The 15,654-nt window shown below is 37.7% G+C and overlaps 1 protein-coding gene across 6 annotated transcripts in view; it reads left to right on the top strand.

The window, feature by feature from the left end:
- LOC126832117 (PDF receptor) overlaps nt 1-15,654 on the top strand; it is a 129,018-nt gene that overhangs the window by 77,227 nt on the left and 36,137 nt on the right. The window lies entirely within an intron of this gene.

The raw sequence follows: 15,654 nt of genomic DNA, 5'->3' as shown, positions 1-15,654 counted from the left end.
CCTTTAATATAATAATGGTAATGACAACTTGCCAATCGTACATTATCTATACTAGATGAAATATTGGACTCGCGTGACGTATTTCATTGAAAAGCACGTGCGGGATAGTGTCTGTATTTTAAGTTGTTTAATGGTCTGGAGCTATAGAACTTTCGTAAGTAGTAGTTAGTAGTAGTAGTTTGGGCCCCTCGACCAAAACTGTCCTGATATTCACCGATACACCGAGGAAAGGTGCTAATAAGTTACTTACATCACATTTCTATCGAGTATTGTGAACCAACATGTGAAAAATAGTATTTATTATCGAGTCGTTTCAACCGAAAAGTGACAAATACTTTCTGCTCTTTCATTATTTATCCCTTTCTGAGCCTCACGTTACATTTCATGGTAGAATGATTTCGCAGTGGAGAGACGACCTGAGTAGTATTTACACGTGCGTCTTGCTATGATACTCTGAGCGTAAAACAATCACGTGTTTGTTTAGACCACACCGTCAAAACATCTTATCTATGGCGTAGAGGACTGCGATATTATTAAATGTAGTGTAAAGGAAATGCGAAACGTGGGTCATTCCTGGTGAAAGTATGCATCGGCGGATGGTTCTTCCGTTGAAATTTATTTGTAATAAAGTTTATGACTTTCTAGGCGTTTTTTTCATCCTGCTTTTTATCAATGCCTGTGAAGTGTCCAGCAAGAGAACTGCGCCTTCTATCATCACAATTAATTAAAATAATTATTCAATATTCTAATATATATATTTTGCATATTAATATAAATCAAACCAAATTATGAAATAGATGCCAATTGATATGTATAATAATTGATTTTTGTAATATGTTGTTATGTTAAATTAATGAGATTGTATATGTTTTTGAACTGCCATGTAGTTCCCCCCATTTTGTTTTGTTACTATGATTTTGACTAGTTGTTTCATGGACATTGGTTAGAGCCATCGTCTTCATTTGCGATCTGGATCGGACTAAACGTCCGCTACTTGTTGCTTGATAAGTATCTAAAACGGTTTAAAAGTATCCGTGTAACAGAAATGAACAGTACTCTTTCTGTACATTACTGACACACGGATACTTTTAAGCATGTATTGCGATTAAACAGGACAGTTTTATCAAAGGTTACCAGTGGCAACGAGTAGAAGTGGGATGTAACAACACTCGGCTAATATATTAAACCATACATAACCGTTCCGTAAAAGATACATGCGTTTATTATAAGGTCAAAAAATAAATTACAAAAATTGTTTACGGTTACGTGGCCCAAAATATACTATTCAAAAAAAGTAGGGGATATTTGATTTTGGGGGCATAATACTAAAATATGCAAATGACTACGAAAAAAGTCACTATAGAACCTAACAGAAGAAACATTTCCAGTTACATGTGACGCCCAAACGCACCAATAGCTACCGCATGGAATGCAGGTGATGCTTGGGATCATCATGGGGGTCCAACCCAAGATTTGCACGACTCTGACTTTGAATGTTACAGTCATTGTGGCATTGAATTCCAGGGTGGAAACATCAGTTTAATTGTTTTAGTGACCAGAAAACAAATTTTGATATGCGTCGGCTTACCCAAAATGAAAGGTAACGTGCCCTTGGCAAGCTACAGATCGGCACAACACAGGCGGTTGTGGCGCGGACGATGAATGTTTCTCAGTCTGTCATAAGCAGGCTATGGTCCAGATACCGTGATACACAATCTGTACAGGACAGACCATGCTCAGGTCGACCAAGGGCGACAACTCAAGCCCAGGATCGATTTATCCGTACCTTGGCCTTGAGAAATCGTGTCATCACAGCAAATCAGATCAGCGCTCGTCTTCAAACAGACACTGGTGTGAGAGTGAGTGGCCAGACGATTCGGAATCGACTGCATAGGGGTCACCTTCGCGCCCGACGTCCTCGCGTGATCCCTTGTTTGAGAGATCATCACATTCAGGCAAGACGTCGTTGGTGTAGGGATCGTCAACACTGGGATAATCGACGCTGGAGCAATGTGATGTTTTCAGATGAGTCAAGGTTCACTGTTGATTTTTTGGACAGACGTAGGAGGGTGTGGCGTCGTCGAAACGAGCGCTTCCAAGACGTTAACGTCATCAGACATGATCGATTTGGGGGTGGTTCTGTTATGGTGTGGGGAGGCATCACTGTTGCTGGAAGAACGGCTTTACATGTTGTTGCAGGGCGTGTTACAGGCCAGTACTACCGGGACAACATCTTGGCAGTCCATGTTGTGCCGTTCGCACGACGTCATGGCCGCCGTTTCATCTTCCAGGATGACAACGCAAGATGTCACAGGGCCAGGATCGTTACAGGTTACCTCCAACAACAGAACATCACCACATTACCTTGGCCAGCACTGAGTCCCGACCTCTCCCCCATCGAGCATGTCTGGGACATGTTTGGACAGAGGTTACGTCAACGTCAACAACGTCCTGCCAATGTCCAAGAACTTGCTGCTGCGTTGCAACAGGAATGGGACAATCTGGACCAAAATGACCTTAGACGTCTCATTAGGAGTATGCCACGTCGGATCAATGCTTGTTTGGCAAACAGAGGAGGATTTACCCGTTACTGACTTGGTTGTGATGCTGTGGTAACTTTGCTGTTTGACCCCAGGTATCATTTTACCCTTATAATGGTCAGTCTGTGCCTTACTTAGTCTAACGATCATTTGGAATAAATCGATGAATGTGAACTTCATTTCATTTTGTCATTTATTTCTTCGTCAGTTTCATTAGGTGACTATAATAACACTTAAAAATCAAATATCCCCTACTTTTTTTGAATAGTATATAATAAAGTCGTTCGATCGGAAATTCTTTTCCTTTTCCTTTTAATTTTTTTCTCGTGGGTTTTGTGGCGTAAAATTGGATGAACTAATAAATCTTTAAAAAAAGAAAGAAAAAAAAAGGATACTACATGGATTCCTGCATTCTTTTGCCTTTTGTCATGTCTTTTTAAAAACGATAAGGCGTTGACTTTTTAGCATTTTCTAGCTTAATTATTGAGTAGTGTGCTACAAAATAATACCGATTCTGGCTGTTTTAATTACTCACATTTCAATTTATAGGACCTGGGATATGAGAAAAAAAAGTGTTTAGGGTCGGTCGGGTGTTTGGATGTTTTTTCCTCAGGGGAAATGCTTAAGCTTCTAATGAATCATGTCCATGAACGACCTTCTGTTTGAACACGATGTTTATTAGTTTATGTCGTCAAACAATATCGCTTGGAAGTGAAGAGCGTTCCGTCTTAAGTCTGTAGCCCCGGGCCACAATATTATAAATACACACTAACATTTAGAGTTGTGAGCGGAACATAATTAATATATTAAGGGGAAGAATTTCAAAATGTTGTTTCTCATTTTGAAAGACACTTTGCCATTATTACTAAGTATTCCCTTTAACCATTCAGTCTGATATGCTATACTGTATAGTATAATATGCATACACCACTAGTATTTCCCCCTGAGCCTTTGATGTTGTTGAAAGTATATACATATGGTAATTATCTATATTTATTTATATCTTTAAAGAATTATAATTCTATTAAAGGTGTATTTTTATATATAAGGCACCTATGGAGTCTAGACCGATATAGACAGAAGCTATAATAATTATGTGCCGCATGGTGGGTAGGAGTTTCAAACCGATAAAATGATCCTGCTTAGAGATCTAATTAAAATTATAAATATCTGGTGTATAGCAAAGCAGTGACTCAGTGAGTAAGATGCTGACTCGCTAATCTGGGGTTCGCGGGTTCGCTCTCGCTGTTGGCCGTGAAAGTCCATCGATATTTTCCGGCATGGTCCCTCCCCCCTTAACTTCCTGCTTTTCCGCTACATCCGGACTAATGAAGACGGGTAATTTTTTCCCGAACTGCGGCGTTTCCGCCTACTCTTATTTCGAATTCCAGCTGTCTATAGGGTTCTTTTAAGTACACGTCAATGCGTAGAAGGGACCTCTGTTTGTTGACTAGACACCGTTCATTACCAGGCCCTCCATCTTCCATCACTGGCATATGGTACTATGCCGGAAATTCTTGAGAAACTCCAGGTTAGCTTGTTAGGGTCGTCTTCATTAACCCAGTCGGTGCAGAAATGTATGACGTTAAACCCAGAGTCACGGCGGCTCCTCCATGAAATTATATCAATTGAGTTATGATGAAATTCAACGTTTAAAATGTGTGACAATAAGCGTTCGGAAAGATTTAACTGTTTCCACCGCATGTTTTGTCATTCGAGAACCTATTTCTTTAAAGCAATTTAGATAAAAATGCAAAAAACGCTTCTTGTTAACTCGAATCTTTATCTGGTATAGGACCGTTATAAAAGAAGGCCATATAATTATAAAGAAATATTTATATACTTTAGATTATAGTATGTATTGTTATTGAGTCACGATATCCACATAAAACAACAAAAAACGGTAATAACTTTCTTACAAAAAACACGTTTCCTCATATTTTATATAGTTTCAAGCCTCTTTATTTTAAATTTTAATCACGATCTTCAAACGTGAAAATGTAAAGATATATGTCTAGCTATCATCTAGTTTAAGATAATGAGCGATTCGTAATGATCGACAGATTTCCTTATTAATGCTACTCATAACACAGTGGCAATGGACTTACAAATACAATTCGATACCAATTCGCAAGCACTGATGCACATTTGTAAGGGCTCACCTTTTTTTTCATTATTTCTCCAGGCCAATCTTAACATCTTCGGTGGGTTTTCCGCGAATTTCAAATTTTCATATTCGCAATGTGAGAGTTTCACGTCCACTCGACACAAACTCATTCATTTTGGGACTAACACACATGGTTCAATTTTATTTCAATAATTCGCTTGAACTTAAACTAATATACAGGTACTAGACTACAACAGGAACACATCTAACAATATTAAATCCACCGTTCTGCCCCTCTGCCAAGGCAGCGGGTGAACTCGGTTGAGTCCATTCACTCGTCCAAGACTCTCTTCTCCGCCCGTCTGTGGTGGTCTCTAGTCGACAGCCTGTCAGCAAACTCCTCGTTATATACCTTCGGACACATGGTCATACATGCAAGTGTCTCTTTTATCTCGTCACGGCACGCTTACTGACCAGTATATATATCCTTTGAAGTAAAGCGGAACGTGTGTGCAGATCATATGTAGTTTGTAAGTCAATATCATATATTATAAAAAAATTAGCTGAGCACCTAAATGACCGTTCATTTTGATGAAAGTTAAAGAGTACTTTGTTACACTTGCGCGTAGGGGTCTTTAGCAGTGGGGGCAAACCGGAGGACCCGGATAATACCCAAGAGGTTGGACAGGCGACCCTACTCCTTGTCACGTACAGACGGAGAATCGAAACCACGCCAGTTGACTCAATGACAGACCTTATGATACAGCGCGCACGTGCTAATCATTCGGCCATCCAACCCCGCTGATATAATATGGAATTTGTGAACTTAGAAACTGAAAGTTTGTGTTTCTTCGAAAATGTACCACATACATTCGGATAGCTACCCAAGACAAGGATGCAGGTTTCTAAGTAGTCTCTATCATTCAGTTTATTCATTACATATCCATTTCATATTATAATTATTATATATTTATCCAGACATCCACCTCGAGTGGCTCATGGATCACTGGACGCCAAACACACGCGACTACCGAAGATTTCGTTGTATTCAAATTTACACAGAAGGCACACATGAGACCAGAGCTTTAAAACAAATTTCATTAAAAACAACACAGAATTATCTAGTTCCATCAATAAGATAAACAGGATAACCGCATCTTTAAGATATATTTCATTAAAAACTACACCGAATTAACCAGTTCATCTATAACATAAACACACCATAGACCGCATCTTTAAGAAAATCTGCAGAATAATCCATGGAAATAAATTTAAATAATGTGACATTGTGTTACTCGAGGGAAGTTTATTTTTAACCGAATTGTTTGATTATAGTCCGATCGCTGTGAATTAAAAGTTCTATCAAAGAAACGCAATTACAGCGGAAATTGAAGAACAGTTGTTAAGAGAACGGTATTTGTGGTGAATAAAGTATGGAGACCGAGAGTCGTTGGTTTAAAGCATGTGCTTTAGATCATATGATCTGCCCCCCCCCCCCCCACAATTGCCTAAGCTTCTGAGATAACTCGAGGTCCACCGGTTTCTTCTCATTGCTAAAGACCCCTGCGTGCAAACGAAATATTGAAATGAAATGGTACCATAGGTTAGCCCTAATTTGTGCGGAGTGGACGTTAAACCCTTCGGATGGAACGAAAACCCGAAATGTCGTGCACATAAACTAGCCCTTGGATGGAACGAAAACACGAAATGACGTGCACATAAACTAGCCCTTGATAGGTATAGCGCCGCTCTACATGCAAAATGTCCTTCATGTCATAGCACTATGTATGGTGTGCGCGCATTTTCATTAGAAAATGCATTAAACCACCTAATTTATTTCTTTCATTCCACGTTAAACACCTATTTCGTTCACTCTCTCTTATTTCCAAGAAATACTCGTTTCTATAATAAAGTGTCTAACAAAACAGTTTCAAAACCCACATCGCAGTATTTAAAAAAGGAATTAGAAATAAACAGTTTATAACGTGATGTAAAAATTGTGATGGCAGATATTAATGGCGAAACGTAGTTTTTAGATTGATCATTCTTTTAAATTTATATGATAATAAAACAAACCAAGTATGGTTGCCATTAGCGATAAGAAATCTTCATAGAAAGTTAAAATGTATAATGATTGGAATGCGCAATTTTAAGATTGATGTTTCCCATAAAAAAATGCTTTAGGTTAAAATATGTAGGGAAAAGTCCCAGTCATTTAACCACATGCTTTGTCAGTTATATTAAAGGGCGTATGACTCTTTTGGAACCTTAAAATAGACGAAGATGGTTCTAAAAGCACACATTAATGTAATATGAATGTATGTATAGTGATTTATATTCCGTTTTCAAAAACATTATTGTAATTTCTAATCAATTATGTTCGTTGAAATACGTGAACGGCCCAGCCTTTACTAATTACTCCCAGGGTATATTTTTATTTGTTCATTACAAAATGGCACCTAAAACCATGGAATCCATAGAATACACGACTCGTGTACTGATATAACATGTTAATTATTAGATATTAGGATCCTATAGTTATACGACAAGATAAAAACATCAATGTTGAAATTGACGAATATTGAATTCTAATTTGTGTTTTTAATTTTGAATATTATGGAAAATATTGAGTTAGAGATTTAGCTTCTTTAAGCTTATATACACGTGAGAAAGACACTGACTCACTAACCAGAGTCTCCCGGGTTCGATCCCGGTGTTGGCTGATAAAGTTCCTCAGGATTTCCTGGTGTTGGTATCCCCTTGTCGGTGGCGCAGGACGGTGGTCCTAACACGTAACATCATCTAGTTGTTCGAATGAGACTCTCTCTTTTGCGGAGTAGATATCAATCAGTTTGAAATTACGGAAACAGTTATTAAACACTGGCACATTTCTTTCTGCGTGGCTGATTTTATTACTAGACAAAACTGTAACGGAATTCTGGTTCTAAAGACCCGAAGGAAATCTAGTTTAAGATTGAGTAATATTGAAACTATTCTGTTTGATGTTCCAGGAGAGATTAATGCTCGGAATAGAGGATATAACGTAATAAGTAATCAAGTGTCGCTTATGAAATTGTAATATAACAGGGATCGGTAATGAATTTTATTTTGCCTGAAGCTGTAGCGGTTAATTTTGAACAATCGTCCATAAGAACAAAGGCTAGATGAAAAGACGCAATGGGGAGATCAGTTCCGTCTTTTAAGCACACCGTGATGTTGTTTACGCGCCGTCTACGTCCGTCAGTCCGGCTCTAGAGGCTAAAGTAAATATCCGATTGACTTTAAATTTATACACAGTGTTTAAGGTCATGAGACGAAGCACCTATATATGTCTGATAATTACTGCCAGAGTTGTGCCCTTGATTACTTTGAAAAATCTTGCGGATGCTTTACAGGCCAAAGTGATCATTCGATTGACTTTAGATTGATACACAGAGTTTGAGGTCTTGAGACCTTAAATCCATAATATTAAATGTTTTGTATACTAAACGTTAGCATGGACATAACTAGGAGCCAAACAAATTCTAATGATTTTCTGATAATTACTTATAGTTAATCAGATTTTAGTGTATTATAAATGTTTCATTACCGGCAAAATAAAAATGTTGACTGCTAGACGACTTAGCTGCTGTGTGCGTATGTTTCGTTGCCTGGCAACCTATCTTTAGATAAACTGGCCCCGAGTTCACAAAGCATTCTCAGACTTAAGTTAAGAATTTACTCAAAATTGTTCGCCTTATGTTGTTATAATGTATCATATACATCAATAAGAAACTATGTGCAAAGTAACGTGTTTCTGGAACAAAGATATATCTCATAAACAGTGATTGAAAGTTGAGTAAATTCTTAACTTAAGTCAGATAATGCTTTGTGAACTCGTGGCCCGAAGCCTATCAATTTCTCTTCTTGATGTGTTGACGATAATTAGTCAACATCGTTAGATTGTTCAGGCGATGTAACAGAATTAGATTGAACTTTTAAGAGAGCATGATTGAACCACTTTCAATACGGTGTTGTTTATTACCTTAAATAAAGATAAACAATGTTAAATGTAGCACAGGGGATTTTCATGAGCATTATTTGTGGTCTTCCCGTCTTCGTTAGCAGGTTTATGGTAATTCTCTGTCGGCGATGCGGAATGCAATCGCATACATTCGCAAACCGATCGGGAAAGATGTAACAAAAAAGTTTCTCATTATCCTTTGAGTGAAAAATTATTTTCTTTTTACGGTGGCATGAGCAACGATCATGATTGTCGACGATATGTAGCTATACAGGAACAGCCATAGCTATAACTTTTAGTAAATCACATGGGTTAATTTCTGTGTGGAAATCTTAAACAGGTCGTTCTTTATGCTCCCCTCAGACCGGGTGGCGTCCTTACTGCGCTGCTGCGACCGTACGGCTACAAGAAAACGCACAAGGTCATCGGCAAACGTAAACACAACGCGAGAAATTGTCCCAAAAAATGTACAAACTTGAAAAAAGTCTCGTTCTTTACCCTTGGCGTTTGTTTTGAACATGATGCTTAAGACAAACGCGGTGACTTGGCGATCAATCACGACCATGGAGACTACAGCACGATATCTGGCGTTTCCACCACGCGTTTACCGCGCTTATGGCGATCTTGACGCGCTCTGCGACCATTTTCCGTCGCCGTAGCGTCGCATTAAGGACGCCACCCCAGTCTGACGGAGGTAAATTACTAATTAGACATTAATTAACTTACCTAGACCATATTCAACACACGATGCCACCGGATAGGTGTGATATTAAGTAGATTTAAATATGTTTTGAGGTTGATGCGGTTGGGCTACCGTAAAGTAGATATTCGAGACTTTGTTTATTATCGTAACAAAGGTAGTAATGACGGTATAATTGTGTCCCCAATAGCTTGGCTCAGAGTAATTTCAGATACATGTACGATCAGACACATTCTGACAGGATTGTCACTTTAGAGTCCACGATCTGGTACGTGCAGATACATTCGGATACGTTTCGATACGATCATCAGAAACCGATGCACTCTTTTGCGTTACGATAGGATTGTGGTCGCGATGTCTTTGACGATCGGGATCGATAGTGATCACGATTTGAAATACGATCTTAATCGTAGAGCAAATCGCGATAGTGAGAACCTGACATTAATCTAAAGACAAAGAATCTAGATGTGGATTACTGGCAATCAAACTGACAATAATGATGATGGTGGAGCATAAATATACGTTTCATAATGGAAAATATAAATGGGCGTTTACCTATGAATAAACTATAATGAAATAAGGGTTATGTGTACTAGGTATAAATATTTAATAACAATTCCTTGATATTCATGATGATCGTGGATCACAAAAATAGTTTTCTAAGATTAAAACAATAAATATGATTAAAAGGGAGTTATAATATCTGTAATTAAATTTCCATTTTGTATTATAATTATTTAATAATAACTCCTTCCACTGGAATAATGCACTTCAAAGGACCAAAAGAAAACACCTGCCTTGGATCTCAGTTTTTCTTTTATGGTCCTGCGACGTGTCTTAATGCATCAGTTGGTTAGGTAGAATATGGCTTATTATTAATTATATAATCATGAACGAGCAATTTTCTGTTGATTAAGATGAGATTGTCAGTGAAGCGGTGTCAAATTATTGTAATTTTGTCTTAGTTGAATAGAAAATAACTGCTTCTTATTTTAAGTAAAAATGGTTGGGATATATTTTGGCATGCAATAAGGAGGATATTATGAGAATCATATTCAAGTCGTATGCAAGGTCGGATGCACCAATGATCAGATAGCCGTGGTTTTCTACCTTTTTTAACCGTCCCTATCCAGCCATTCCCTCACCTGCATCCCACAATTACCTATGTTCGACAATCAAATAACAAAAGCGACCATGATACGGTGATTCACAACCTAGTAAGACTGACCGTATTGTGTATAGGCCTACTACAGCGCTGCTATTCCAAACAAATGGATGCTCATAGGCACAATTTACAATGTCATAAGAAAGTCGTTGAAAAAGGTCTGCATATTTGCAATGTTGTTTTGAACACTTTGTGGTGAAGACTTCCAAATCAGACGAGGAACACTTTGAAGTTGCTGAGATGGTGTTGTTAATAGGCGTTTAACAGATGATATGAACTGACGGAAAGTGAATAATTGATTAAAAGTTCCTTTATAGAAAATGGAGCAAAGTCACAAGAAAGACGGTGCATAATATAAAACTATTCTTTAGTTAACTGAAAGCCAGTGTTCTAATTTGGTTATTTATCGCCTTAAGAGAGATTTACGTAAATTATTAGGTTTTAGCTTAATAATGTCTGCGTAGTTGACTGACGACGTTAGCGAGTTGAATGCAGCCAAAGTTAGCCGAGTTAGCCTGTGTTCTATAAAGTTCTAGGGCCTAGAATCTAGGCATTGGCGGTTAGGTCTAAAAATTAAGTCCAACTACAGATGTGGTCAAAGGTCACGAGATGTAAACAAAGCTAGCGCTAACCCTAGACCTAGCCCTAACCCAAACCCAAACCCACAGTATCGTCAACAATCACATGCTCTAGCACTTGTTACATCTCGCGAACGTGACGAAATCAGCAGTCGGCTCTAATTTTTAGACTTTACCAGGCATTGGCCGCGTGATTTGGAAATGATGCCCTGCATCTTTGAACCAACCGAGGTAATAAGATGGGGACACGTTTTGTACCGGGGTGTAAAAATGTAAAAAAAATAACCCAAACAAAATCTGCATTTCTGTTGAGTTTTACATTTAATCTATATTGATTCAGATATAAATCACAAGATATTCTAAGGAGGATTGTATTTTAATTTTAATGCGAAGCCTAGTTAGTTCGTTTCATTTCCGTACCGTCATTAAAATATATTATACACAACAGTAAAACTCATGGCGTTTTCTTTGATCTTAAATCCGTTGACGTTCACTTCTTACTAAAACTAAATGTAAAAATTGTTTTATGAAAATTGAGAGGAAATAGCCATGGTTCTTTCAATCTAACACACTGCTTGTGGTAATGATAGAGCGGCTACGCAATTTCCTGTAAATTATCACTGTGGTAGATAAATCAATCAGCAAATGCCGAATATGCAAACTTTGTAATTGTGTGTTTTGCATCACATTTAAACATACATTATGCAAGAGCTAAATCTGATTATTGCAAGTCTTTATTTAGGCTTCAGATGTCATAGAAATTATAAATTAGATCTTTATTTACACAACAAGCACAAAATCAACTCTGTAGACCCACGGATGGCTTGGATTTAAACGGGATTTCGTTGACTGATTTAATTTTAAATGGCGTTACGTTGACGTCATACTCCCGGATCGAGGCTAAATGATAGAGTGTACGAAGCGAGACCGCTGTTGAGCAATGAATTAACAAATGACATCTAAATTATTTAAAGTGCAATAAACTAAACACAGATAATGACAAATTATACAATTCCTGGAGACCGTGTGATGACTAATACAGACGGACAGGTCTTCTGTCTTAATAATATCAATAAAAATATTTTTATTTCCCCAATAGGCACGACGCCACTGGTGTATACCTATAGATTCATCATAATTGTATTATAATATTATGTCCTATATTCAATTGATTTAATGCATGCCCAAAATACAAGTAAGAATGAAAATTTACTGTCTCACTCATTTTGTCCAATTGTTATAAAAATCCAAAAAGGTAAAACACTAATTCGGATATGATGACAGCAGACAAAATACAGCAGAGATTATGTAGGTGGAGTTAACGCCTGTCAATCAAACGATCGGCCATACTAAGAATCGGTGAAGACGGAATTCAATCTCATTTCTAGTCAAAAATTACACTGGTGATAACTATGTTCAGAATAAAGTAATTTGACTGAAATTTTCAATATATTCTTCTCTTCTTTCATCATCTATTTTTGAACTGTTATAGCAAGAATGGCCAACTCCTTATAAAAATCTCCCATAATGTATCTTTAAATTAGGAAGAAGTATATCTGAGTTAGTATACACACATAAAAACTCGAAAATGATAAACGCATCATTATGGAAGACCAAGCAGCTCTTTATTCAGTATTCCTTATTTCTTAATTATTGTTAAACTGTTGCAAGTATTAATAACTACACAAAGCCCATTGCCCATTTATACCCAGCCTTCTCAACAATTCCTGAGCTTTACTACAATTTTATTCATCTCTTTGACCCATCAAAGTCGAATGCCAAGGCAGTGGCTTTATATGTGTTTTCGGCTTTTGATAAGAGATCTAAATCAAATTTGGTTGTAACTACATGTAACTGAAACTCTTTAGATATACATGTAATGGTATTTATTTACATGACAAGTTTAAAATCAACCTTGTAGACTATCGGGTGGCTTGTATACAGCTTGAATTTAAACAGTCATCCATTTAATAATTAAATCAATAAATACTGACCAAGCTTACGTTTACCGTTAGTCACTGGCTTCACTACCGGTGATTGCCGATGAAATGCCTGTTAATCGAGGATACCGTAGCCATTGACAATGTTACTTGATAATCGAGAATATGTGGGTGGAGCAGGCCCTTTACTAGCTCAAAAATGTGTGTGGGGAATGGGGGCAAGGGCTGTACCTACATTTGATGGTCCACGGCGAACTGCACCGCGGACGCTCCTCGCTTCGTAAAGGGTCTAAGGTTCTCTCCCCCCAGAAAACTTTGGAAAATGGGAGGAACTACGAGAATGACGGAAAATTTCAATTTTGAGGCTTAATTTGCGACATTAACGTATTATGATATTTTGATATGAACATTATAAAAATTTGAGCTTACCTATAATAATTTATGAGAAAAACGAAAAGTTCGGAATCGGGTTAGAGTGGGACTTGTTTGAATTTCGGGATAAGGCACCCCACAGATCACGCCGTTTTGCGCGCCCCATCAGTCAAGTTGTGGTGTTAATAGTGTGATTCATTATGAGGCGCCTCACCATTTGGGGGCGCCTCATTATAACGACATGATTGGCGAGGCGCCCATAAAACCAAGTAACATTGGTTGGGCGCCCCGCCAATACTGATTTGGGCACGTTGGTCGTTGACTTCATATTGCGTCCAATGGAAAGGGTGCCTTCGGTTCCCTTGCCCCACCCGTTAGCTACGGGCCTGTGGAGTTAACGTCTGCCAATCAAACGATCGGCAATTCTCGGAGACGGTGCGGAGACAGTTGATGCCTAATTCTAGTCCAAACTTCCAACAATGACAGCTCCGTTCAGATTACAGTAATTTGACTAAAATTTTCAATATTTTTTTATCATCTATTTTTGAATTATTATAGCATAAATGGCCACCCTTTATCAAACTCTTTAAAGATGCATTATGTAAGAGCTAAATCTGCTTATTGCAGGTCTTATGACTGGCTTCCAATGTTATATAAATTATTTTTTAGATCGGTAATTGAGAATATGTTTATTATCATAGTACCTGGGTAAAATTTTAAATACATTCATTTTTTATCACGTATTTTTGAACTATTATAACAAAAATCGCCAGGTCTTTATCAAAATTTTCAATATATTGAATATTCATTTCACATTATCTTTTTTTAAACTATTATATCGAGAATGGTCAGCTCATTTTCTAAATCTTACATAATGCATCTTTAACTTTGTTAAATTTAAATACGGAAAATACTGATTGACCATATGCCTTTAAGTATCGTAAATATTTGTGTGCTCAATCAAAATATTTTTTTCCATATCGATGATTATGTTTTATTGTGCTCAATCGGTGAATTCCACTCAAGGATTATTTTTTTTGTTCTGACGTCTACGTTTTTTTTTTCTGTGTAAAGTCGTTGCTGTAGCTACTAATAACATTACTGAGAAGACATAATGTAAAGTTCAGAAAGTGTCGATGCAACAGGGAAGTTGGACTTAACGTATTAACTGATACATTCTAATATCCTGGGGATTTATTTCAACCTATGATATTTTCTGCTTGTTTACTCCAACAAGTGGACATTGTCACTGGTTGTGTAAGTGGCGAAAAGTATCCTTCTAATAGGTCGGTGTCCTTGTATATACGTCCCTAGACGATCGTCTTTCTTCAATGGGTGTTGATGAGCTAAGATCTCTGCTTATTGAATTAGACGAACCAATGATAGACTAAGACTAGTGCTTAGATGAGATGAAGAGAGGGTGGAGGGGGGTTAGTAGGGACAATGGTACGTGTAGGTGAATAAACAATAGCCTAATCTACTGACAGATATGAAATTAAATGAAATGGGGTTGAACGTCCTACTATTGTGAACCGACTGAGGTAATGAAGACGGACCACTGACGTACAGATGTATAACTCTTGTTTATTAAGTAAATTCAGTTTGTATTATGGTGATGAAATTGGCTGTCTGATTCGTGCTGTTCATATAAGTAGGCTACTTATGGTTGACCTCGCACTGCATGGATAGAGGCCTGAACCGGAAGTAGTAAAAGTTAGAAACTGGAAGTGGTAGCGTTACTCCTAGGCTCAGCTGCCTTTATACCTCAAATTTCTGCCTAGTGACAGCCCTGGTGTAGCAGTCAACACCCAAACAGGCAAACAAATTGTCAGTTACACATATAGTACACAGTAGTACAATTACCACATGAACGAGCAGACCGCTGAGTAAACACGGGACTTCGGTTTCTTGTCCCAAAAGAAGGACTGGCCTAACAACCTCCAACTTTTTATTGCTCTTGACAAACATAGCATCTGTTAAAAGAATTCCCAAAACTCAAACTATTACATAATAAAGAAAATCACTAAAAGGTAGACGTTACCCTCGTCCCAATGAACTTTTCAATTGCAGCATATGTCTTTTAAAACGCTATTATAGTCTAATTTGAGATAGCTGGGGCAGAATTCCTACAAAAATTTCTCCCCCCTCTCTTCTCCCTCTTTAACCTCGTAACCTTTCAATTGCCGTTAACAAATTCTGCTTTTGAGTGATCCATCAGAGGCGTGCCATGGCCTCCGAGGGAAGATATG

The sequence above is a fragment of the Patella vulgata genome, chromosome 9 (genome assembly GCF_932274485.2).
Source record: "Patella vulgata chromosome 9, xgPatVulg1.2, whole genome shotgun sequence".
Taxonomy (NCBI): domain Eukaryota; kingdom Metazoa; phylum Mollusca; class Gastropoda; family Patellidae; genus Patella; species Patella vulgata.
Note: the sequence above shows the minus strand (reverse complement) of the source record. Positions and strands in the feature narration are given on the sequence as shown.